The 25,620-nt window shown below is 42.4% G+C and overlaps 1 protein-coding gene across 1 annotated transcript in view; it reads right to left on the bottom strand.

Annotated features, from left to right (window-relative positions):
- Positions 1-25,620, bottom strand: part of LOC147717053 (all-trans-retinol 13,14-reductase-like) — a 656,600-nt gene that overhangs the window by 97,731 nt on the left and 533,249 nt on the right. The window lies entirely within an intron of this gene.

The following is a 25,620-nucleotide window of genomic DNA, read 5'->3' as shown; positions in this document are numbered from 1 at the left end:
TTTCTGGTGTTTGGTCCTTGGTACTTCTTCCTCATCATAATCCTTACTATTTGAGTGAGTACTGTGAGATCAGATTGATGGTATTATATTTATGGTATCAGATTAATGGTATTATATTATGATAATAAACCTGGCAGAGCCTTGATGCTCCATGTGCGTTTTATTCAGAAACAACAACATAACTACAAATACTTCAGTATTGGTTTAAAAAAATATCAGCCATTGTGTGTAGAATTTTTATTAACGATAACGGGCCATTATTTTTGTAAAAGATATTTAGAACAGAGGGGCATATTATCAAGGGCATTATCGCCGCTTTAGCGGGACTCTTACCCGCTAAAGCGGCGATAATTTTATCGCCCTAGTAGCAAGCCAGCTTGTAAGCGATAGTGACCGGTTTGGGGCCCGCTTTGCATGTCAGCGATATTTATCGCTAATGACATACAAAGTGGGCGTACCCAACCTGTTAGCGACTAAAAGGAGTCGCTAACATCGCTATCGCCTATTATCAACACATGGGAAGTGATAAAAAAATTTGAGCTAAGCGCGAATATCGCCAAAACCTAACACCTGCTCAGACCATTTCTTAACCTGTATATCCAATGGGAGGTGGATATTCAGGTTAAGACCCTATTGGCGATAATGCCTGAATATCACTGGATTTCCACCGCTATTCACGCATTGAGCCGCTATCGACGGATATTTTATCGCATTTAAGGTAAACGTTGCTAATAGCATGTTATCTCTGCGATAAAACTCGGCGATGAGCAATGATTAAAAAAATGTTGCTAAGCTCTTTTAGCGATAAATATCGCTATTTGTTGCTAATATGCCCCACAATATTTAAGTCTGGCGATAGCATGACTAAGAGGTTCTGGTATTGCATATGCTCCCATGTCGGCAGAGGCACATAGTGAAGATTACTAGTCACTACCTGCCTCCTTGTATCACCACATACTCCAGCACGGGCTCTAAATTACCAAAATCAAAGTATTCTTACTTACTTTGCTAACCCTCTACCTAATGAAAATCGCTGGGTGAACGCTGCATATCACGTGATATCACTTCATGGAACACTATTTCCTGCAGTGTCATTCCTGACACCGCTTCCTGGAATATCATTTATCTCACCAGGAAGTTTTGGAAAAAGCCACCTCTGTTAGGAACAGAAAGAGCAGAGAGGAGAGGAAAAGTAATGTGTAACTAGAAAACAGATAACGATGAAGGGATTAAAAGCAGTGGCTTGTTGAAGAAGGGTTACTGGGTTTGGCGGAGTGCTTCCTTCCCTTGCTGGGATGTGGAGCATGTGCTGTAGACTCCAGGAGGACCATCCTTGGCGCTGAACTCAGATGAAAGCCCAGATATTTTCCAGGCCTCCGTGCCATAGCAAAGGCACTTTGTTCCTTGAGCCTGGTACCCTAGTGAAAGGTGTGTCCCAGGTGAGCATTTGTGCCCCACCAATAATATTTTAGGCTCCCGTGACTCCAGCTGTCTTCTAGTACTGTCAGTTTGGAGTGTGATTATTGAGTGAGGAAGAAAGAGAGGTGAGAAAGCAAGAGAGAGAGAGTTGAATTGCATTGCATTGCACAGGTGTCCCTATAATCTTTAGCAAATGTAGCCATGGTAACTTCATCTTGGCCTTGAGTCACAGAATTGGATCTCCTGTAAATCTTTCAAAACCGTGCACAACAGGGTGCCTTGTAAAGACGAGCGAGAGAAGTCTCTATTTTCAGTAAGACATTTCTATTCTAATGTTCTTTGTTTCAAAGCTTCTTATAGGTAATTGCCTTGTATGGAGAATATAGGGGTTTCCTTGATATAGTTGCAGCACAGACTACCTAACCCATGTTCTCCACCCAGAGTTGTGATTGCTAAGTATTGTAGAAACCAAGTTAGTTCTGTGTTTGTGTCTTTTGCAAGAGAACTCAAAACATGTTCTCACCAAGATGGGCCACATTTAACAACTATATTATGAGGAACAACAGCAAAACAAGCATAAAAGATTCTTCATAAATAAAAGATTGCCTTTTTTTACTGTTAGGGTAGTTTGTGATTGATTAATAAGAAGGCTCAAATTGTAAGTAATCTGTAACATACGCTGAAATATTACCAAAAGTATTACTTCACTTTATTGATGATGGTATCACCTCATTTGGCTTCACCTACCAACTCTAAGGTGACAATACTCTCACTCTTCTAACCTCCAGATCCCAATTTTAAACTCTTCAACCTGCATAGATACATACCCTCCACCTCCAAATAACACTCTGTGGGTTGGTTATTAAATACACCTAAGACCTTGTCATGCAAACCACTAACTATGGTGTTTGACGTAATCACAGAACTGCCCTACATATCTCTCACAAACCCTTCACATACTTAATCTTCCTAAACCAACTTGTCCCAAAACTAGATCACACTTGTTCCTTGTAAAAAATATAAAAGCAAAAATGATATTAGGGAAAAAATTCTGGGGGAAAAAATGGGAAAGGGACACACACAGGGAGCTGTTTTGCTTTATCTCATTAAATGAAATAATTTCCACAGTCCTAAAAGTGTCTTCTACGTTCAAGGAGATAGTAATGTTGTACAAGTTTTGTAGCTGGGAACCGCTCTTGGTTTGCGACACCCCTGGTGGGTACATATATATATATATATATATATATATATATATTATGAAAACGCCATTCTTCCACAGATTTCCAGAATAACGAGAGTGAGCCCAGATTTCGTGCCAATTTTTCGGTGATTTATTTATTTAATCACACCAGCCATCCGCCATAACGCGTTTCACCTCCCAAACGAGGCTTGATCACATGACGTTAGTTGAAACAAACAAGGGTCTTAAATATTCAAAATAATGAGTACGTCATTGCGCTTAAAGTGACATGTGCAACAAATATCATTTCAAATACCGCTCGACTAGTGCAGGAAGCGGAAATGATAAAATACAAAATTGAGGGCAAGTGCCCAACGTATTCAATTCCAATACATTGATTTCCCAACGGTATGAGGTGCAGTTCATAACAGTTCTACATGAATAAATTCACCAATCGAAACACTCCAAATCCAAAATTATTCATTATGTCCACTTTACAAAAGAGCTATCAAATATATATATATATATATATATATATATATATATATATATATATATATATATATATATATATATATATATATAAATCCTATATTACATATATACAATTTATATACAAAAATGATGCACTATAAAAATATATGTATTTTTCCAATCCATCTATCCATATACATTGAATCAATATTTACATATGTACATATTAGGTCCAGTCATATATATATTTCATTTAAGAAACACTGAATGCATGTGCATTCATGTTTGACTTAGACTTATGAATCATTAAAGTGTCATAATTGATGTTGGATAAGAGTGAAAACACAAGAAACCCAGTACCGTTGTAATTAACAAAATGTCAAGATAAGCACAAAAAATATGTTTTTTGTTAAAAGTGCAAGACCCTCGCAGGCAGCTGTGAATTAGAAATTAAAAAAACTATAAAGTGCCCGTGTTGCCTAATAATTACCTAATGTTATAAAGAAAGAAAATTAATGTTTCACAGAAAAAGAGGAGGAAGTTATAGGGAACCGAAGAGCTTAATTCCACTTAATGGTTGATAATGTTTAGTGTGTAATGAGAGATATCCCATACAGTTACTGAAATTAAGTGAAAAACATCCTCCAATTGAGAGTAACTGAGTGCGGACCCATAGCTCTGAAACTTGCAAAGAAAGAAGGAAATCGCCTAAATTGCGGTTGCATATGTACAATTTTAATGATGGACATTGGGGCTTACGAGTCCTTGAGACAGGTGTATAAATCCTCTCGATCATTCAGTCCAGTCGGATTTTTGCTATTCATTTCTAGAATGTATCTTGTCTCGAGGAAACGAAGTTTGCCCTCTCTGTCACCCCCCCCGTTTGAGAGGCATGGCCATATCCACTAGGTAATACTGCAGACCACTGGGGTCGCTGTTGTGCATCACCTCAAAGTGGCGTGCCACCGGGTACGATTGATCCTTGCTGACTATAGCTCTAATGTGCTGGAGAATGCGTTTATGTGCCACAGGTCGAGTACTGCCCACGTAGCACAAGCCACATGGGCATTGCAGGACATAGACAACAAACTCCATCTTGCACGTCAGTCTTTTCGTGATGGGGATCGGATGTTCTCTAAAGGGGCTTGTGTAGTGGGTTTTATTTACTCCGACTTTGCAAGCTTTGCAGAAAGCACATTTTCTGAAGCCTGTACTCAGGGCTTCCCATGTCCCAGATACCTTGGTTTCTAGAGTACTGCTCACCAGTGCATTTTCCATTGATGGGGATTTGCGGAAAGTGATCTCAGGTCTTAATGAAACATCACTACCAATTATGGGATCTCCCCTTATCAAATTCCAATTTCTTAGAAAAATCTTTTTAATCTCGGAATGCTGCCGGCAGAAAGGAACTATAACTCTAGAGTTAACATGCAGGCTGTTTGAATTGTCTGTGGGTTCTTTGCTCTTAGGTATTAGAGCTATCTCTCTAGTGATAGAGTTAGTCTTTCTTATAGCTGCCTCAAGAATGTTTTCTTTGTAGCCCCTTTCCAAAAAGCGTTCCTTGCATTCTAGTTGTGCTATTTTAAAGTCAGCCTCCGTGCTACAGATCCTTCTCATTCTTAGCATCTCCCCGTAGGGGATGCTATTGATTAAGTGGCGAGGATGCTGACTGGCGGCATGGAGCACTGTATTGCCTGCTGTGTCTTTCCTATATAGCCTGGTTTCTAGCTGATGATTTTCGATGTAAATTTGGACGTCTAAAAAGTTTACAGAGGTTTCATCTATATGAGAGGTGAATTGTAGATTATATGAGTTGACATTTAATTGTTCCACAAATTGCTCTGCCTCAGATTTCCCACCTTTCCAAACAAGAAAGAGGTTGTCAATGTATCTTAAATACAATACAACATGTGAGCTCATGATGTCACCATATACGCCCATAAGGACCCGCTCCTCCCACAGCCCCATATGTAGGCATGCAAAGCTTGGGGAGAAGCAGGCCCCCATGGCGACCCCCCTCAATTGTTGGTATACCTGCCCATTAAAAAGGAAGAAGTTCTGTTCTAGACAGAGTCTTAACATGTCCAAAATCATACGATTGTGATTAGAACATAAATCCGATCGTTTTGACAGGTAATATTCCACTGCCTTCATCCCATCCCGATGTCTTATGGAGGTGTATAGGGCAGTGACATCCAAAGTCATTAAGATATAGTCATCATTCCATGCCAGGTTATTAAGCTTGCAAATGAAGTCTGTGGTATCTTTTACATAAGATGGTAATGTTACTACCCATTCCTTTAGAAAAAAGTCTATGTACTTGGAAATATTTTCAGTTGCGCTGTTTATTGCCGACAATATAGGTCTACCTGGTGGTGAAGATATGTTTTTGTGGACCTTTGGCAATAAATATAATGTTGGTATCACAGGACAATCTTTTTTCAAGAATTTAAATTCGTCGTTGGAGATTAAGCCTGCACTTTTCCAAGCCACAAGTTTAGAATTCAACTCCGACCAGGCGGTTTTGATTACAATTAGGTTACTCTTTTTGTAGCAGTCCAGATACCCGAGCTGTGATTCTGCTTCCTTTACATAGTCGTCTCGATGCCATAAGACGACATTTCCCCCCTTGTCCGCCTGTTTCACAATGATGTTCTTGTCGGCCTTGAGTTTCTTTATTAGGCTGTTATAGCGTTGATTTTGTCTGCTCAGAACAGCGTGTTTTTTGTTTGTGGCTGTGTACAGCTTTTTCAAATCTTTGATGATAAAGTCTTGGTAAAGATCTATGTTGTCATGGGTCATAATTGGAAAAAATGTAGATTTCTTTTTGAACGGCGTAGATGTTAGAATGCTAATCATATCCCTGTTTGTTTGCTGAGATTGCGTGTTAGGGAGCCCCTCCTGTTGCAAACTCCATAACTCATTGAATGTTGTATCCGCTCCGACTGGGCATAGTGTGGGGCTGGCTGCCACCAGGGTATTGCGTTCTTTGTACGGATGCGTACGATGATACTTGCACAGTTTTAATTTTCTAATGAAGCGGAAGGTATCCATTCTAAGGTTAGCATAATTCATGTTGCTGGGGGGGCAATAAGACAAACCCAAGCTTAGGATTTGTTTCTCCTTGTCGCTCAGGATAATGTCTGTTAGATTTACAATTGTGCCGAAGTCGATGGTTGGGCTTGAAATCTGTTCCAATTGCCCCCCTTTCCCCGATTGCCCCTCTTTCCTCCGGCCGAATTTCCTCTCGTTGCATTTCCGGCGTTGGAGGCGTTTGAAGTTGGCCCTCTGGCGCTTTGTTGGGGGTTTACCTTCGATTTGGATCTCAAAGTGTCTCGCCGGCTCTCGCAGAGGCAATTTACCTCTTGTGCCGGTGATAATTTGGTAAACCCCTCTTTTAAGTTTTTTCTCCTCCTTTGCTCGTTATCAGAATCACTTTCTGCCGCTGAACTTAAATCTGTGGATGAGGCTGATGCTGTTGCTTCTTGCCTTGTCTTTGGGTTGTTTTTACCCACTTGTGCTTTTATGGTGTCAGAACGGCGAGCAAAGGTGAAAATTTGGCCATGAAGGTAGTCCAGCCTGTCCCTCTCAAACTTGAAGGCTTTTCTTTTTTTAATTATTTCTTCTTCCTTCGCAAGCCTTATCATCATCTCCTGTCGTAATTTCGTGATTTGTTCCGTTACCTCCATTGCTGTTAGCTCAGCCTCAACTGCTTCAATTTCCAACTGCAATTTCTTTCTATCGCTGTCAGCGTATTTTGCCAGTATTGCCATTAGACGTGCGGAATATTCCAAGTTTGTGTCCGCCCATTCGGCTAACATCGCCGGGTCCGGGTTCTCATAGCTCGGGGCTAGAGTGCTTCTCAAACCCCGCGGGACGCGCTTGACATCGAGAAATTTAGAAAGGGAAGTATGCTCCCACCACTTAGACTGTTCTCGTTTCATTAGTCGTTCCAATTTACGAAATATTTCCTTGATGTTGGGGCTATCGGCACCTCCTACAGCACCCCCAATGGTAGATGTTACTTAACTCTCTGGGTTTTCCACAAACATGTGGCCCGCATCCTCCTCCCTGCGTTTCAACACGTTGGCAGACATATTGGCTAGTTGTGGTGTATGAGTGATAACACACCGAAGAAAACAAACGGACAAAACGCTGTTTGACAGTTCTTTAGCGCTTGCCGCTTTGCACACTCTCCACTGCGAATTGCAACAGCTGTCCTACCTGGGCTCGGCTATCGTCAGTTCCCCCCGCGCTTTGCCAGGTCCACTGCAACTCCTTTCGCCGGGATAGGTACGTGTGCTCGCTCGCAGGGGCTCGGGCAGCTTCCTCCTACCGGAGTAGAGATTCCAATTCCGGGTCACGGGATTCCAGCTTCCTGCTGCTCCACGCCCAAGGTTCGGAGAGGGGCTTTCACGCGTACCACGAACGCTCCTTGGTACTTTTAGATTATGAAAACGCCATTCTTCCACAGATTTCCAGAATAACGAGAGTGAGCCCAGATTTCGTGCCAATTTTTCGGTGATTTATTTATTTAATCACACCAGCCATCCGCCATAACGCGTTTCACCTCCCAAACGAGGCTTGATCACATGACGTTAGTTGAAACAAACAAGGGTCTTAAATATTCAAAATAATGAGTACGTCATTGCGCTTAAAGTGACATGTGCAACAAATATCATTTCAAATACCGCTCGACTAGTGCAGGAAGCGGAAATGATAAAATACAAAATTTTATATATATATAGACATGGTCTTGTTCTATTGTCAGGTCTTGAGCCTCAGTCCACTAACTAGGACTGGATACGTGACATGTTATGAACCCTGTCTACTAGCAGACCTGTACCGCCGGCATGTACTTTAGCTGTTCCTCACTAACAGGAGGAGTAAAGCTCATGATTTCGCACCTGTCAACCGCACCTGTCAACCCTCGCTCTACACGGCGACCCTACCGTGTATCAGTTCCTTAATCTTCCATGAAAATAGGATAGATTATCTCCCATCGGGGTTGTATTGTTTACCTGACACGGGTTACCTTGACTACCTGTGACGGGGTTGACGTCTCCCCGGGGTGGAGTGTAGACATACGCTACAGTCGTCACCTCCCCTAGCCCCCTCGGAACCAGCTACCCTCGCGGTATTCACATATTGGATACCTGCTTCTGGGCTATGACAACATCTATGTACATTATACACAGAATCTACTTGACGTAATAATTACTAGTTATAAGAACGGTCTTACAATTATGACTTAGGAATTTACCAGAATGGTTTGCATATATACATTTTGGACATTGCAAGATTACTGTTTATAAGAACGGTCATGCAATTATGTTTCATGATTTGACCACATTGATTTAAAAATGATTACCATGGTATAATTATGTATGATACACCATTACAAAATGGTGACATGTTCATGTCCACAGTAATGCAAAAAATTTAAACATAAAAGATGTATGGTTACTGGTGCAACTTGTGTGACCAAGCACTCCGTGGAGTGCGAAACGCGTCACGTAGGTTTATGAAGTAATAAACCAACAATTTGGACTGACGAGTGGATTGTTGTCTGTACGTCCTTTGCCTGAGCGCTCGTGAGGAACGCCGTTTTTTATGAATATATATATGTATTTATATATATATATATATATACATATATATATATATATTTATATATTGCAACTGCAATTTTCTTTTAACAAAAGACACTGCACTCTTCTTGAAGATGTTGTTTCAGTTTATTTTGACCTGTTTCCTCCTATAACCTACGCGTTTTGAACCAACAGAATCAACAGAATCCAAAAACAAAAGGAAGAGGACGTGGAAAGACACACAGAAGGTGTTGAAGAAGAGGACAAGCTGGGAACCGACATCCAGACAAAAAACAAGAAGAATCAGAAAAACAAAGATATCAGCTTCGAGACAGAACAGTAATGAGAAAGTGAAAACAATTGTGAAGAAAAAAACTGATTCCAATCTGATAATCAATCTATCCCATTATAATCTATCACAAACTGAACGGACTCTATTGAATAAAGGATTAAGTTTCTGTCCTGAAAAAACATCAAGATAAAGTAGAGACCAGGATAGACATGTACAAATACATCCGCAAACTAAAACTAAAAACGTTTTTTTTTAAAACTATCACCAAGGCCCATGCCTGGCACAACAGGTGAAGTCTCCAATCAAGCAGCAGGCCAAGAAGACTACATCATCGCTGAAACTAGTCTCAGAACTGCCTATGAACTGATTTATCAATTAGAGGAGACAGAAAATACAGACACAGAATTCTGACAGAAATGGGGATACCTACATATATACATCCATGAACTAAGTTTAAAAACAAATCTAAGTTCTGTCCAGCATTACATTCCGGAAACCGGATTGATACCTTTCACAACCTAGTTGTGGCAGAACTAGAAGTCATGCAAAACACAAAAACAATTAAAGAAGAAAACTTGTCAATCAAAGAACGCCAAGCATTGTTAGCTCTCAAGAACAACAACGCAATAGAAATAAAACCAGCTGATAAAGGCGGTAACATTGTCATTCAAAATAAAAATGACTATGTGGAAGAGGCATACCGACAGCTAAGTGATGAAACCAACTATACTTTGCTAAGAACCAACCCTATTGCTGAAATGACAAGAGATGCACACAAGTGAATATCTGAATGGCATGACAAAGGATTATTGAGTCAAGATGAGAAAAACTTCTTAACCATATCCCATCCAATAACACCAACGATATACTTCTTGCCAAAAATCCATACGACTCTGCACAAACCACCTGTCCGTACGATAATTTCCAGCTGTGGCTATTAAAGACACTGGAGATTTTCTGAGAATTATAATGGAAACTGAGTGGCAATATGAATACCTACTAGCTACAATCGACATTGTATCCCTATACTCGTCCATCAATCATGACGTAGGATTAAAAGCCATAACATACTTTTTGAAACAACGCCCCATAGGTGAACTACAGCATACCAATATGTTATTGGACATGATGAAACTTTGTTTGACAAATAAAAAATTTCTTTTCAACAAGCATTTGTACTCTCAAAAATGTGGATGTGCTATGGGCGTTTCCTTCTCTCCAAGCTATGCTAATCTCACCATGGGTTGGTGGGAGGAACACATAGCTTGGAGAGAAGAAAATGAACAATACACGACCGTTGTTGTATTATGGTTGCGATTTATCGACAACCTCTTCCTGCTATGGAAGGGTCCAAAGCAAGAGCTCATAGAGTACATAGCAATTTTGAATCAGAATGAAGTTAGTCTCCAATTCACCTACAACATACAAAAGAAAGAAATTGACTTTTTGGACACTAAAGTATACATCAGGAACAACAAACTAGAAACAACAGTTTTTCGGATGAAAACCTCAACGAACAGCGTTCTTCATGGCACAAGCTTTCCTCCTCAGTCACTCAAATGGAGAATTCCGTATGGTGAATTTCTGTGTATGAAAAGAAACTGCTCTGAGCAAAGCGAAATGGAGAAAAAATTTGCAGAAACAAAAACCTGTTTCACTAAACATGGATACAAAAACATCGACATCATACGGGGTGAATCAAGAGCTAGATCAAGAAACAGAGCTGACCCTCTAATTGTGAGGAATAAAGATGGAAGTAAAACAGAGGATGATGATAAACCTCGACTAATCTTAACAAACTCCAAAGAAAGCTTCAAAATTCAAATAACACTGATGAAGTACTGGAGTGTGCTAAAAAAAAGATCCTGACATCGGGTGTCTGATTGGAGAGAGAGACTGCTAATCTCCTATAGAAAGGCGCCATTCCTCCAAGATACACTGGTCCATAGTCATTTTAAGAATGAAAAATCTGAAACTTGGCTGGAAAAAAGACAGAAGGGCTTCACTAAATGAATGGTCTGCAAAGCCTGCAAGATAGGCAAAAATCTTAAGACCATTAAAGACCAAAAAGGAAGAACATTTGAAGTTCAAGACAAAATAACATGCAAATCTCAGTTTGAGGTCTATTTAATTGAATGTCACTGTGGCAAACGATATATCGGCTCGACCATATGTTCACTAAAAAAGAGGATATTGGAACATATACGAGTGATCCAAAACAACGATCACAGTTATGCCATAGCCAAACATTTACAAAATCATTCCAATAAAACCTGGCAAAATATCAAATACTCTGGACTTGCAATCATCAATGAATGTGAAAGAGGAGGTAACCACATTCAAAAATTGAAACATCTGGAGTCCAAATTAATAATACGCTTCAAAACTAGAACACCGTGGGGACTAAACGGGGATGAAGAAATGCATGTCCACTTGAAAATATGATACATAAATCAGAAATGAATTATCAAAATATTTAAAACCACAATCTGTAATTGCATCAATTGTGACAAATAAGATCAATCTTATCTTTCCCCATTTATAAATAGCTCCTTCTCTAGAGTCCCTTCCTCTCCTACTTTATTACTCACTTTTTTTCCCTCTCTTTATTTGTCTCTTTAACACATTATCGCCTGTTCTACTGCACTATAGACCACTGTATATATGTACATATCACACGTATAGGCAAATAGATTAAAATTTGAGAAGTATAATGCTTAAATTATACATTTATATTCTTTTTTAACTATTGGTATCCATTGTGCCTTACCTTTGAAGGAGTCAGTAATAAAACACCTTTATGTGATAGGGATTGCATTCCCGGGCACTTAGCCGAAAACTTAGATAATGGACACTCAGTCCAATATCATATAGTGAGCAACAATAATTATCATTTATTACCTATGGAAATATCATGTACTAAGGGTAACCATACCAATGATTATCCCAAATATGTGCTCTCAATCTCTAGCGCCAAATGAACCACACTGGCAGCTAATTAACAACCCCACTGGAGGTAAAGTAATCCCTGACTCCTAAAATTGGTTTGACACATGGATAGGCTATAAAATAGCCGGCATCTATGTTGAAGTAACTACAAAGCCCATAATGCATCATTAAAGGCAAAATGGTGACTCTGTATAAAAAAGCAAAATAAACAATGGACTTATGTTTGCTACCATGATCAGGAACCTGTTGGTTCGAAACGCGTAGGAGGAAGAAGGAAACAGGTCAAAATGAACTGAAACAACAACTTCAAGAAGAGTGCAGTGTCTTTTGTTAAAAGAAAATTGCTGTTGCAAGATTTTGCGAGTTTGTCCTAACTCACCACCGGCACCAGCTTGAAGATGCTCCCCCCCGTAGAGGACGCTTTGCTCAGAGAATATATATATATCTATACTACTATAATAAAGGAAGAGCTTTCATCCTTTGAGGCGGGTAAACTCGGGAACCACAGCACCAATCCACACACCCGATACACACCCGTCAGGGTGTGTAGATGGTTATAGGCTACATAAATGTAAAAAAAAAACTTTATTTAAAAAATTTACAGTAAAAAAAAAAGTAGTCCCTCTGAAGTAGAGCCGGCCGCGACGTGCGTGCTCACGTCAGTAGCGCGGGGAGGAGTGGGATCTAGGAGCGCGACGAGGAGTGGCGGACATGGAGCAGGGGAGGAGCGGTGATGTGAGGAGCAGCGGACAGGCCAGCGGCGGTGCGAGCAGCGGACAGGCTGGAGGAGCGGCAGCTGAGGTAAGGGAGCGGCGGACATGGTGCGGGGGAGGAGCGGTGACGTGAGGAGCAGCGGACAGGCCAGCGGCGGTGCGAGCAGCGGACAGGCGGGAGGAGCGGAGGCTGAGGTAAGGGGACCCATGTCGGGTCAGGCGGGGGTCGGGGCAGGCGGGGCTCGGGGCAGGCGGGGGACGGGCCGGGCGGGGGCCCGGGCTGCTGAACAATGTCGGGGCGGGCGGGGGTCTGGGAAGCCTGTTGCTCCCAGACAAGGTCAGGACGGGCTGCTAGTATATATATATATATATATATATATATATATATGCATTCGTCTGTATGGAGTTGTTCCTCAATAAAAGCTGGCTCCAAACGGTTCCCCTGTGGTGGTCTCATCTTTCTATTTGGAGAGAGGTCGTGTTGGATTCAATAACACGATGTCCAGTGTCGCGTGTACGAGGCCCCCGCAGCATCAAGATGGTCCGGGTCTCACTGGTCTCTGCTCCGGTGGAATCTTCGTTGTTTCCAGGTTACTGGATTTACCCTGGGCCCACCCTCGAGCCGTGGGCAATGTGGTGCGGTGTAGCAGCCATTCGACTGCTCTCTGGACGGGGCGGATTTTCCGCTTGGCCCCCGCTACAAGAACCCCATTGGCCTGAGGGGCGCTGCGATTTAGGGGACCAGAGGAGCTCGCTGAATCCTGGGACACTCGTACTTTGGGGTATACTTCACAACATCATAGCCCGTACTTGCTCCTATCCCCGCAATGCCTACCCACTTTTCTTTTGCATTCTGGGACCTGTAGGCGATAACAATTTAGCGCCAAACGGGAGGCATATGCTTATTGACTGTACCTGGAAGGGGTGGAGCAAGCACAGAACAGCAAGGGGGAGGCTGGTATTTAAACCGACATATGAACTCCTTCTCTGTTGCAGAATAACCCAGGCGCTGAAGAAGGCTGTCATGCCGAAATGCATTCGTCTGTACGGAGGTGTTCCTCAATAAAAGCTGGCTCCAAACGGTCCCCCTGTGGTGGCCTCGTCTTTCTCTTTGGAGGGAGGTCGTGTTGGATATATAGACCCATAATGGTAATGCTAAAAACATCCAATATTTTGTAATTGATAGCATTCCGAAAAACATGAGGGGAGGCAACCGCCCAGTAGCGCTGCGCCGCCTAGAGTCAAGGTACATTATACTTTTGAACTCTAAGATCCCATTCGGCCTGAATGCGGACGAAGCCTTAAGTGTCCACTTATAACGAGTAGATTTCGACACATCTATTTTTCATTCCTTTCCCCCGATTACCATTCGATTAACATCTGCAGTTCACCTACTACACGATTCACGGGTTACACATGGGCACATAAGAGCACATCGCAGACATAGGACTATGCCTGAACACACAGCACTTATCACCCTTTTTATACCCTACAACACACTTAGACACTTTGCTTTGCGTATCCCCTCAACCACTCACTCTACTCAGAGAAGTACGATGTGGATGTTTGTTCGTAATAGGTACACGCGTAATGCCCCACCCCTAACTCCAGATATGGCATGGTTCGTATAATTAAGCTTCACTGTATTTAAGTTAACAGTAGTGATTCACACAATGCCCAGTGACCTACGTTAATGTTTGTAACTACCACGGAACAATAGGCGAGCCGTTAAGCCCACTTGGGCAGCAATGCAGTAACCGTAGCCGAGAGATCACGAGCAGCATCAATAGGCATTCAAACACATGAATTGCTAAACGCGCAAAGTACTTACATAGCGGCACATCTGGTCTGCGGCTTAGCGCGGCTCACTCAGACCAATCTGGGTTATCTCCGAACATGTACGCTGACATGTTTGGGACGTCTGTAAGAGAATGGGATACAGGCAAACCAGATGGCCTACTAGGAAAGGACCTTTTATTAGGAACATCCATGGCAAGAGCACGGGGAAACTGCAGCAAAGTGTGCTAAACTATAATTTTCTCACGGAAAATTCCAGCAAATGTTTTTTAAGTTACCTTTTTGTTAGCTGTGAATATTACCATGCTACATGATGAAAAGGTTGTGAATATTATTTTAAACACATGTTTTGGTGATTCTAGTAATTTAGAATATGTTTGAAAAATATTTCTGATATAATGCTCGCCATAAGTGTAAAAACTGAGAAAAGACTTTTTCAACATACAGGGTTTGCCACAATGTAACCATGGCAACATCTGGATTTAACCTGTATGCTAATTGATAGACACGCCCATGGCTCCTTTGTATATATGTATGGACTCAATGTAGGTGCAGATGTAGTGAACAAGGCGGCAACGCCGAAACGCGTCTAAGCAGACACTGATCGAATAAATCGAGTTTGGATTCAGATTCATGGTGTCAGCGCCTTCTTCAAATCGTACAAGTTTGGCAAGACTGAATATATATATATATATATATATATATATATATATATATATATATATATATATATATAAGTTTGGCAAGACTGAATATATATATATATATATATATATATATATATATATATATATATATATATATATATATATATATATATATATATATTCTGAAGCACACTGGGTTCTGCTGGGACCTCCTCCCGTGGTCAGGTGGCGCGAATAGTTCGGCAAACCCTCAGCCGAAAGTTTCAATAAACAATTCCAAAGTTTTGCAATGAAGCAAGAAGTCGCGCACTCAAGGATTTCAGTTGTGAGGTTTTAATCACCGGATATCGCTACGCGTTTCGACACACCAAGGTGTCTTGATCACACGAACAAGACACCTTGGTGTGTCGAAACGCGTAGCGATATCCGGTGATTAAAACCTCACAACTGAAATCCTTGAGTGCGCGACTTCTTGCTTTATATATATATATATATATATATATATATATATTCAGTCTTGCCAAACTTGTACGATTTGAAGAAGGCGCTGACACCATGAATCTGAATCCAAACTCGATTTATTCGACCAGTGTCTGCTTAGACGCGTTTCGGCGTTGCCGCCTTGTTCACTATATATATATATATATACTGAAAAAACCATAGGTTTCAGGCCTTATATAGTTAGGAATTAGCATTTAAAAAACCATTGAAATTGCTCCTATATAGTTAGTTGTTCTAACTATATTTCGCGCACCCGCAATCCACGGCTGATGATGTCACATATTACATCATTCATGAGATGGTCAGTGACATCTCAAATGACATCACTGATGACATCATCGAGTGACTGTATGTTTCTGTAAAGTTTAAATATGTTTTACATATTGAAGAATGAGTGGATGTATAGGTGTCTAAATGAAGGATTTAGTAGGTGCGTGACTGACTGTATGAGTGAGTGATTAATTATGTCTTACTGAATGCATGGGTTAGTGACTAAACTGTCTGAATGTGTGCATCAGTATGTCTGTTGTTGTGTAAGCTGCTGCATGTGTTGATCAGTAGCTATATGAGTGGCTATATGGGTTATTGATTGGTTGCCCAAGTATTTGTATGGGAGACAGAGTGTGTGTGTGTGTGGCTGGGAGGTGTGTGACTGTGCATAGATGTGTGAGCAGTTTATTCACTAGGTGTATGGGTTCAAGAATGTATGTGGAAACAGGTGTATGGGCGGTTGACTGTGTGCATGTGTGTGTTGGTGAGTGAATGGATATCTCAGTGCTACATGTCCAAGCAAGTACATATGTAAAACACAGTGCATGTGAGAGTTGGCATATATAAATGACTATACATGAGAGCCAGTGATTGTGCGAGTGGCTGTATGGATCATTGTGCACTTGTATCAGTGATTGTATAAGAGAGTAAGTATGTGTTAGTATATGTTTGAATAAGTAAGGTGTTGTGTGTATAACTGTATAGTTGAGGAAATGGAAGTGTGATTGATTCTTTGCATGACTGACTAGGTGTGTGAGTAAATCCATGGATGAGTGGCAGTGTGTGGGTGTTTATATAGGGGTATGAGTGTATATGTTAGTGTTGTATTGATGAGTGACTGTATGTATGAGTGATTCTATGGGTGAATAAGTGGATGTGTGTGTAAACCTAGCAATCAGTGAGTGCGTATGTAGTAACTGGTATTGGTGTGTCAATGGTTTCAAGAATGGTAGTCTGGATTTAACACTGGGTGTATCAAAGGTTATATTAGAGTGTAAGGAGGTGCATCATATTATCACATGAATTATGTCATCAATGATGTCATCAGTGATGTCACTGACCATGTCATGAATGATGTAATATGTGACATCATCAGCAGTGGATTGCGGGTGCGTGAAATACAGTTATTACAACTAACTATATAGGAACAATTTCAATGGTTTTTTAAATGCTAATTCCTAACTATATAAGGCCTGAAACCTATGGTTTTTTCAGTGAATTTCAAAGGTTTTTTTATATGCTAATTCCTAACTATATAAGGCTTGAAACCTATGGTTTTTTCAGTGAATTTGAAAGGTTTTTTAAATGCTAATTCCTAACTATATAAGGCCTGAAACCTATGGTTTTTTCAGTGAATTTTCAAGGTTTTTTAAATGTTAATTCTATTAGCGGATAACGTTTAAATATGTTAATATCCTTGTGGGACCACCTGAGCAGCCCTAGGGGGTCAGGGTGTTTCTACCCTGTCCCCTTTTTGCATTCTACACGTTTGTTTTTCTGCTTCTTTTGTGCCTCGGTCTACCTAGCACAAGATGAATGCCAACACTTCCTGGTTAGAAGTGTTGACAGCCAACGAGCATGCTGCTTTCCTGTGAAAGGCATGCTGATTGGCTGCCACTGTCTGTCAACACTCCAAACCAGGAAGTGTTGGCAGCCATCTTGTGCCTCGGTAGAACCAAGGCACAAGAAAGCAGTGAAACAAAGGTGCACAACACGCAAAGGGGGCAGGGTAGAAGCACCCTGACCCCCTAGGCCTGCTCAGGGGGTCCCACAAGGCCCCCCCCCAGGCCCAATTTTTTTTCTGGAAAATCACGGGACCTGGGGGGCCTTGTGGGACCCCCTGAGCAGGCCTAGGGGGTCAGGGTGCTTCTACCCTGCCCCCTTTTTGAGTTCTAGACGTTTGTTTGTCTGCTTTCCTGTGCCTCAGTCTACCGAGGCACAAGATGGCTGCCAACAATTTCTGTTTTGGAGTGTTGACAGACAGTGGCAGCCAATCAGCATGATGCTCATACTCGGGAAGGTACAGAGTACAGTAAGCTTACAGTGCACTTACGGTGTCCAGCCCATAGATATATATTTTGGGAAAATTCAATTTTTTCAACAACTACAGGAGCGATTTTCACCAAATATAAAAAAGGCACTACTGCATACCAGTCCCTACCATTTTGCCAAGTTTGGTGTAATTCCATGCAGCTGTTCGGGCTGTAGCCGAGGTCCTATGGAAAATTGCATTGGGCTACATTTCACATTCAATTTTTTCAAAATCTACTTAAGGGATTTTCACCAAACATAGCAAAGGCACATTTCCATACCAGTCTCTACCATTTTGCCAAGTTTGGTTTAATTCCATTCAGCCGTTCGGGCTGTAGCCGTGTCTAAAGTTTCCTGTGGAAATTAACATGGGAAAAACACATTTTGGGACCCCCCTTTTTTCTCGGCCTCCGCTTGACGAATCCCCCCGAAACTTTCAAGGAAGGAGCGGAGCGGAGGGAGGCAATTTTAAGGAAAATTACACACAGATTCCTCAATCGGCGCCAAAGTTATTCCCAATAGAATGTTTCTGATTTCCTATGGTAACTAGGTCCTAACTATATATACCTACTGGCTATCGCCAGTAGGTAATATATAACCTATCGGCAGTCGCCAGTAGGTAGTTATAGTTAGGACCTATTTTCCATAGGAAATTCGCAGCATTCTATTCCCAATTCCCGATTGAAGAATCTTTGCAATGTTTTCCAAACTTATGGCCAGCTCTGGTCCGCTCCTATCCTTAAAGTTACACGGTGATTCGTCAAGCCGGGGCCGAGAAAAAAGGGGGAACCCAAAACGTGTTTTCCCCATGCAATTTCCCATAGGAACTTTTAGACACGACTACAGCCCGAACTGCTGAACGGAATTACACCAAATTTGGCAAAGAGGTAGCCCTTGGTTCAGAAAGGTGCCTTTTTGTTAAATGGTGTAAATCCATTTAGTAGTTGCTGAGAAATTCAAAACTAAAAACACATATCTAGGGCCGCGGATTCTCCCAAACAAGCGCTTTATGCTAATTGGCTGTCAACACTCCAAACCAGGAAGTGTTGGCAGCCATCTTGTGCCTCGGTAGAACCGAGGCACAAGAAAACAGAAAAAGAAACACGCAAAACACGCAAAGGGGGCAGGGTAGAAACACCCTAACCCCCTAGGCCTGCTTAGGGGTTCCCACAAGGACCCCCAGGCCCCCCCCCCAAAAATGTGTTTGTTTTAAAAATTGCGGTATGCGCGTAGGATCCGCGCATCCCGACGTGAAAAAAAAGAGCCTGCACTTTGTTGCTAATTAGCCCCCCGGGGGGCCAAGTCATGGGGGCAATAGGTTTAATGTAATGGGGGCACCGAGGGGCCCCCCAGCCCCGTGAACCGCCACCCCTGGGGTTTCAATATACATGGGTGGTGGGCTCAAAGGCCCCCAAAGACCCGTGGACCACCACCCCGCAGGACTTTTTAAAAAATAAATAAACCTGTGTGGGGGGGCTTGAGCCCCACCTCGCGGCACCCGACATGCCACAGCAAACTTGATTTGGATTTTAAAAGAGAGAGCAGGGAAACCTGCTCCTTCTTTCAAAATGCAAACCAAATTGCTTTTCCACATGGGGAGCTGCATCTGAGCAACTCCCCATGTGGAAAAGAAATGCCAGCTCCTGAGGGAAAAGGAGAGCCGGCCAGACTGTGGGGGCATTGGGGACCCCGACAGTCCCCAATGGATAGGGCAAGCCCCAGGGGATGGGGTCCCCGGGGCTACATGAGACCCGGTAGGGGGGCCACACGGCCCCCCTCCCCAAAATTAAAAAAATAATAATTACATTTAACAAAACACAGGCCGGCCTGGGGTATGGGGTCCCCTGGGTCATCAGTGGCCTGAGGAGGGGGGCAATGCAGCCCCCCTCAAAAAGATAAAAAAAATAAAATAAGGCCATGCCCCGGCGGATGGGGTCCCTGGGGCCGATTAAGGCCTCGGGAGGGGGGCCACGCGGCCCCCTTCCAATTATTTTTTTTAATTAGGTGGCAGGCCCAGGGGATGGGGTCCTCAGGCCCAATAAATTAGAAAAAGAAGTGGGGCCACACAGCCCCCCTTCTTAAAAAAAACAGCATTACACCGGAGGTCACGCCCCCTCCTTGCTGCACTCTGCAAACGCACCCCCTGGTACGTTTGCAGATGGGGAACGAATTCCGATTGAATACTGTGGGTCTCTGGAGGCCAACTAGCCCACCAGGAACCTCCAGTATGCGCCAGGGGGCTGCAATGCAGAGAGTTGTTCTGAGGCCATGTCCCTTTTTACACCTCTCTGCAACGCAGCTCTGTAGCGCCTTATGGAGGTAGCTGGTGGGCTAATTGCACCTCAGGGACCCTCAGGATTCAATGGGAGTTAATCCCCCAACTTAAAACGCGCCATGGGGCCCGTTTGTACAGTGGTGATGGGAGGGGGTGGGGCCTGAGGTGACATGTGTGCAAACACGTCCTGTGGCGTGTTTTAAGTTGAGGAATTGAATGAATGAATGAAATAAAACTTATAAACGCGCAACTTTGCCCGGAGGCATCAAGGCGCCTACAAAGAAAATGAGAAACGAAAAGGCGAAACCAAAGAGCTAAGGGTAGGCTTTGCCAAAGAGCCATGTTTTCAGGGCCTTTCTGAAAGGTTGTAGTGAGGGTAGGATCCTAATTTCTAGAGGGACAGTATTCCACCATCTTGGAGCCAGATTGGAAAAGGCTCTGCCTCCCCATTTAGCTCTTCGCACTCGAGGAGCGTTGAGGAGCAGTTTCGAGGAGGAACGAAGGTTCCTAGCAGGAACATAAGGAAACAGGAGATCTTTTACACCTCCGGTCTCTTTTCTGTTTAAGGCACTGAACACCAAGCAAAGCACTTTAAATAAGATCCTGGCATCAATAGGAAGCCAGTGCAGAGATTTCCTTTTGCCGGTAGCTGACAACCTTTTAGGAAGGTCCAGTACAAACTTCGCCGCTGCATTTTGCACCGATTGAAGACCTTGCAACAGGCCTTTGTTGGCTCCCGCGTATAAAGCATTACAATAATCAAGCCGAGATGTTATCAGAGCTACCACAGTTTGTTTCCGGGCTTGCACGGACAGGTAGTGCTTGATTTTCCGCAGGATTCCAATGATGCCCCAGCAGGTGGAGATAGTCCGCTTTTACTTGGAGGGCCATGTCGAGGGAAGGGTCAATCATAACCCCCAGATTTCGTGCTGCAAGAGTTGGAGCCGGGCACGCCCCCAGGGATACGGGCCACCATTCCGCCGACCAGATGTCTTCCTTCTCGCCGAACACAAGGATCTCCGTCTTTTCGCCGTTTAGCCACAATGAATGAATTAATTCCTCTTCAATCCTGAGGGTCCTCGGGGGGCAACTAGCCCACCAGGTACCTCCAGTAAGCGCCAGAGAGCTCCATTGCTGAGTGCTGTAAAAAGGGGCGTGGCCTCTGAACACCACTCTGCAACGCAGCTCTCTGACGCATAGTGAGGTACCTGGTGGGCTAGCTGGCCCTCAGGGTCCCTCAGGATTGTCGAGGAATTAATTCTCTAACTTAAAACGCGCCACGGGGCGTGTTTGCAGACATGTCACGTCAGGCCATGCCCCCTTCCTTCACCATGTGCCCAGTGGCGAGTTGTAAATTAGGGAATTAATTCTCTCTCAATACTGAGGGTCCCTGAGGGGCAACTATCCCAACAGGTATCTCCAGTATGCGCCAGGGAGCTGCGCTGCAGACAGGTGTTCAGAGGCCAAGCCCCTTTTTACACCTCTCTGCAACGCAGCTCTGTGGCGCTTACTGGAGGTCCCTAGTGGGCTAGTTTGACCCTCGGGATCCTTAGGATTCAAGGGGACTTAATCTCCCAGCTTAAAATGGTCACAGGGCGTGTTTACACAGTGGGAAAGGGAGGGGATGGGGTATGAGATGACGTGTGCAAACACACCCTATGGGGTGTTTTAAGTTGGGGAAATAATTCCCCTCAATCTTGACGGCCCCTGGGGGCTAACTAGCCCACCAGGTGCTTCCAGTAAGTGTCACTGTGCTGTGTTGCTGAGAGGTGGTCTAGGCTGTGCCCCTTTTTACATCTCTCTGCAACGCAGCACTGTGGCGCTTACTGGGGGTACCTAGTGGGCTACTTGGACCATAGGGACTCTCAGGATTCAAAGGGACTTAATCTCCCAACTTAAAACTGCCACAGGGAGTGTTTACACAGTGGGGAAGGGAGAGGACGGGGCATGAGATGATGTGTGCAAACACACCCTATGGCGTGTTTTAAGTAGGGGAAATAATTCCCCTTCAATCTTGAGGGCCCCTGGGGGCTAACTAGCCCACCAGGTGCTTCCAGTAAGCGCCACTGTGCTGCGTTGCAGAGAGGTGGTCTAGGCCATGCCCCTTTTTACACCGCTCTGCAACTCAGCTCTGTGGCGCTTATTGGAGGTACCTAGTGGGCTAGTTTGACCCCACTGACCTTCATGATTCAAGGGGACTTTATCCCCCAACTTAAAACGCCCACAGGGCATTTGCACATATGTTAACTCAGGCTGCCCCCATCCTTAACCAGTGTGCAAACACAACCTGTGGCACGTTTTAAGAGGTAGTTTGAATCCCCATGCCCTAATATATACTAGGGGCTTACAGAGGAGGTCATGCTAATCACAGGGGGACCCCAACGCATAGTTTTCCCTAGTGTATGTAGGTGTTTTCACTGTATTCTAAGTGTCTTTTAACATAGCACTGGCTCTAGGACTGTTTAGTCAGACTCAGTTACCACCAGTATCCGTCCGAAAAAGTTGAGGGTACAGGATGATTTTGCAACAAGGCTTCTTTCTGCTCTTCTGTTTGTTCTTTGTGGACGTTTTCTTTTTTCCTGCACTTTTCTCCGTCTTTGAGGACTTCTGTTGCTTCTTTCTTCATTTCTTTGTCTTCTATCAGTGCGTTTTTTCTTGTTTCTTCACATGTCCTATATCTGTAGACATAGTTAGAAATTAGCATTTAAAAAACCTTAGAAATTCACTGAAAAAAACACAGGTTTCAGGCATGTTATAGTTAGGAATTAGCATTTGAAAAACCTTAGAAATTCATTAAAAAAACATAGGTTTCAGGTTCGTTATAGTTAGCTGGACATTTCACTCGTACCAAACCATTGAAATTCCCCTGTTATAGTTAGTTCAGCTAACTATAACTCGCGCGCCCGGAATGCACTGCTGATGACGTCACATATTAAATCACTCATGACATGGTCAGTGACATCACTCATGACGTCACTGATGATATCTCAAATGACATCAGTGATGACATCATCCTTGTGATAGAGTGGCAGACCTCCTCTCACCCTAATATAACCTTTGATACACACACTCAATGGACATACCAATACCACTTACGGTACACCTATTCAGTAACTCCAAGATCTACACACTCATCCACTCATTCACCAACAGTCCTATACAGTCACTCATACATGTACTCACTCATCATATGTACTCATAAACCTATATATCCTGTTACACAGTGACACTCATTCATTGAGTTACTCACACACATAGTCACACATGAAAAAGTATCAAACATCCATTAAATTGCATATACAGTTATACACACCACCACACTTGCTGCTACAGAAACTTACAAATACTTACTCTCTTAAGCAATCACTTATAGAAACACATACTAATTTATACATGAACTCTTCTAATCTCTCACTCTCACATATACACACTAATATACACCAATACTCACATATACTATTTTAAAACATATGTAATAACTCATAAAGACACTTTTGAGACAGTCATTCACTCACTAACACACCCATACACACACTCATCCACCAATACAGTCCTGCACACATGCTGTCTTCAACACATACAAACAGTGAGTCACTCACTCATGCATCTATGCAGTACGTAATACCCCCCCCGAATCATACAGACACTCATACTGATACTCAAAAATCTAACTAATAACCTATATAGACACTCATGTAGCTACTCACCAACCCATGCAGCCACTTATACACAAAGTGAGAGACTGTTACAGATATTTACATACTTAACATTACTCAATAACCCATGTATTCACCAAGATACACTTAATCAGTCAGTTATACAATACATTTTTCAAACAATAAATCATCCATTTAGACACTTATATACCCATTTATTCTTCCATCGACCTTGAGATATACATATATAAAACATATTTAATTTTCTGAAAAACACACATTAACTGGATGATGTCATCAGTCATGTCATCAGTGATATCATTTGAGATGTCATGTGTGATGTCACTGACCATGTCATGAGTGATGTAGTATGTTACGTCATCAGCACTGCATTGCGGACGCCCGAGTTATAGTTAGCTGAACTAACTATAACAGGGGAATTTCAATGGTTTTGTACAAGTGAAATGTCCAGCTAACTATAAGGCCCCTGAGAACTATGTTTTTTTTAGTGAAACCTATGTTTTTTTTAGTGTGTATATATATATATTGCGGGTTGCTAGTATATATATATATATATATATATATATATATATATATATTACCTACTGCCGGTGGCCAGTAGGTATATACAGTTAGGATTTTTTTTAATAGGGATTTCTGAAAATTCTATGTTGAATAACTTTGGCGTTGATGGACGGAATTGGCTGAGATTTTCAGGAAAATGGCACATTTCGTTTCTGAGCGTCCCCTAAAAGTTTGGGGGGGTTTCATCAAGCGGAGGCCGAGAAAAATGGGGGGTCCCAAAACGTGTTTTTAACATTGAGTTTTCCATAGGGCGGTTGGACTCACTTTTAGCCCGAACGGCTGAATGGATTTCCACCAAACTGGGCAAAATTGTAGGGACTGGTACCCCGATGTGCCTTTGCTATGTCTCAAGATATATGCTCCAGTGGTTTTTCTGAAAATTAACTTTGAAAAATATATATTGGGCTACATTGGGCTATATATATGTTAGAGCCCAAATGTAGCCCAATGTAGCCCAATGTAGCCCAAAGATGGCCACCAGAGACAAAAAAAAACAACAGTAGCCCAAATATCAGCCAGAAAGAGCCCAACTATAGCCCAATGACAGAATGTCCCAGAGTGTCCTAAAGAACAACTAGAGCGCTAACAGTATTACTTATGACAAAAGTATGGCACACCTGAAGTCATCTTGATTGGAATAAAGTGTTAACACTTAAAACATTTCATTTGCAAAGGAACAAAATGAGGGGGTTCATTTTGCCATAGAAATTATGATTATTGCTGAAGAAAGAAAAATTAGGGCACATTTTGAGTGACTTCTCAAATCCTCTTATATTTCATTAAAACAATTCTGATATGCAGTCTCCCAAGATGGCCACCAGAGACAAAAGAGCCCAAATGTAGCCCAAATATCAGCCAGATGTAGCCCAACTATAGCCCAATGACAGAATGTCCCAGAGTGTTCTAAAGAACAACTAGAACGCTAACAGTCTTACTTATGACAAAAGTATGGCACACCTGAAGTCATCTTGATTGGAATAAAGTGGTAACACTTAATACATTTAATTTGAAAAGGAACAAAATGAGGGGTTTCATTTTGCCATAGAAATTATATATATATATATATATATATATATATATATATATATATATATATATATATATATATATATATATATATATATATTCACTGAAAAAACCATAGGTTATAGACCATATATAGTTAGGAATTAGCATTTTCAAAACCTTAATTTACTCGCACAAAACCATTGAAATTCGCATATATAGTTAGTTGCGCTAA

The sequence above is a fragment of the Lissotriton vulgaris genome, chromosome 5 (assembly GCF_964263255.1).
Source record: "Lissotriton vulgaris chromosome 5, aLisVul1.2, whole genome shotgun sequence".
Classification (NCBI taxonomy): domain Eukaryota; kingdom Metazoa; phylum Chordata; class Amphibia; order Caudata; family Salamandridae; genus Lissotriton; species Lissotriton vulgaris.
Note: the sequence above shows the minus strand (reverse complement) of the source record. Positions and strands in the feature narration are given on the sequence as shown.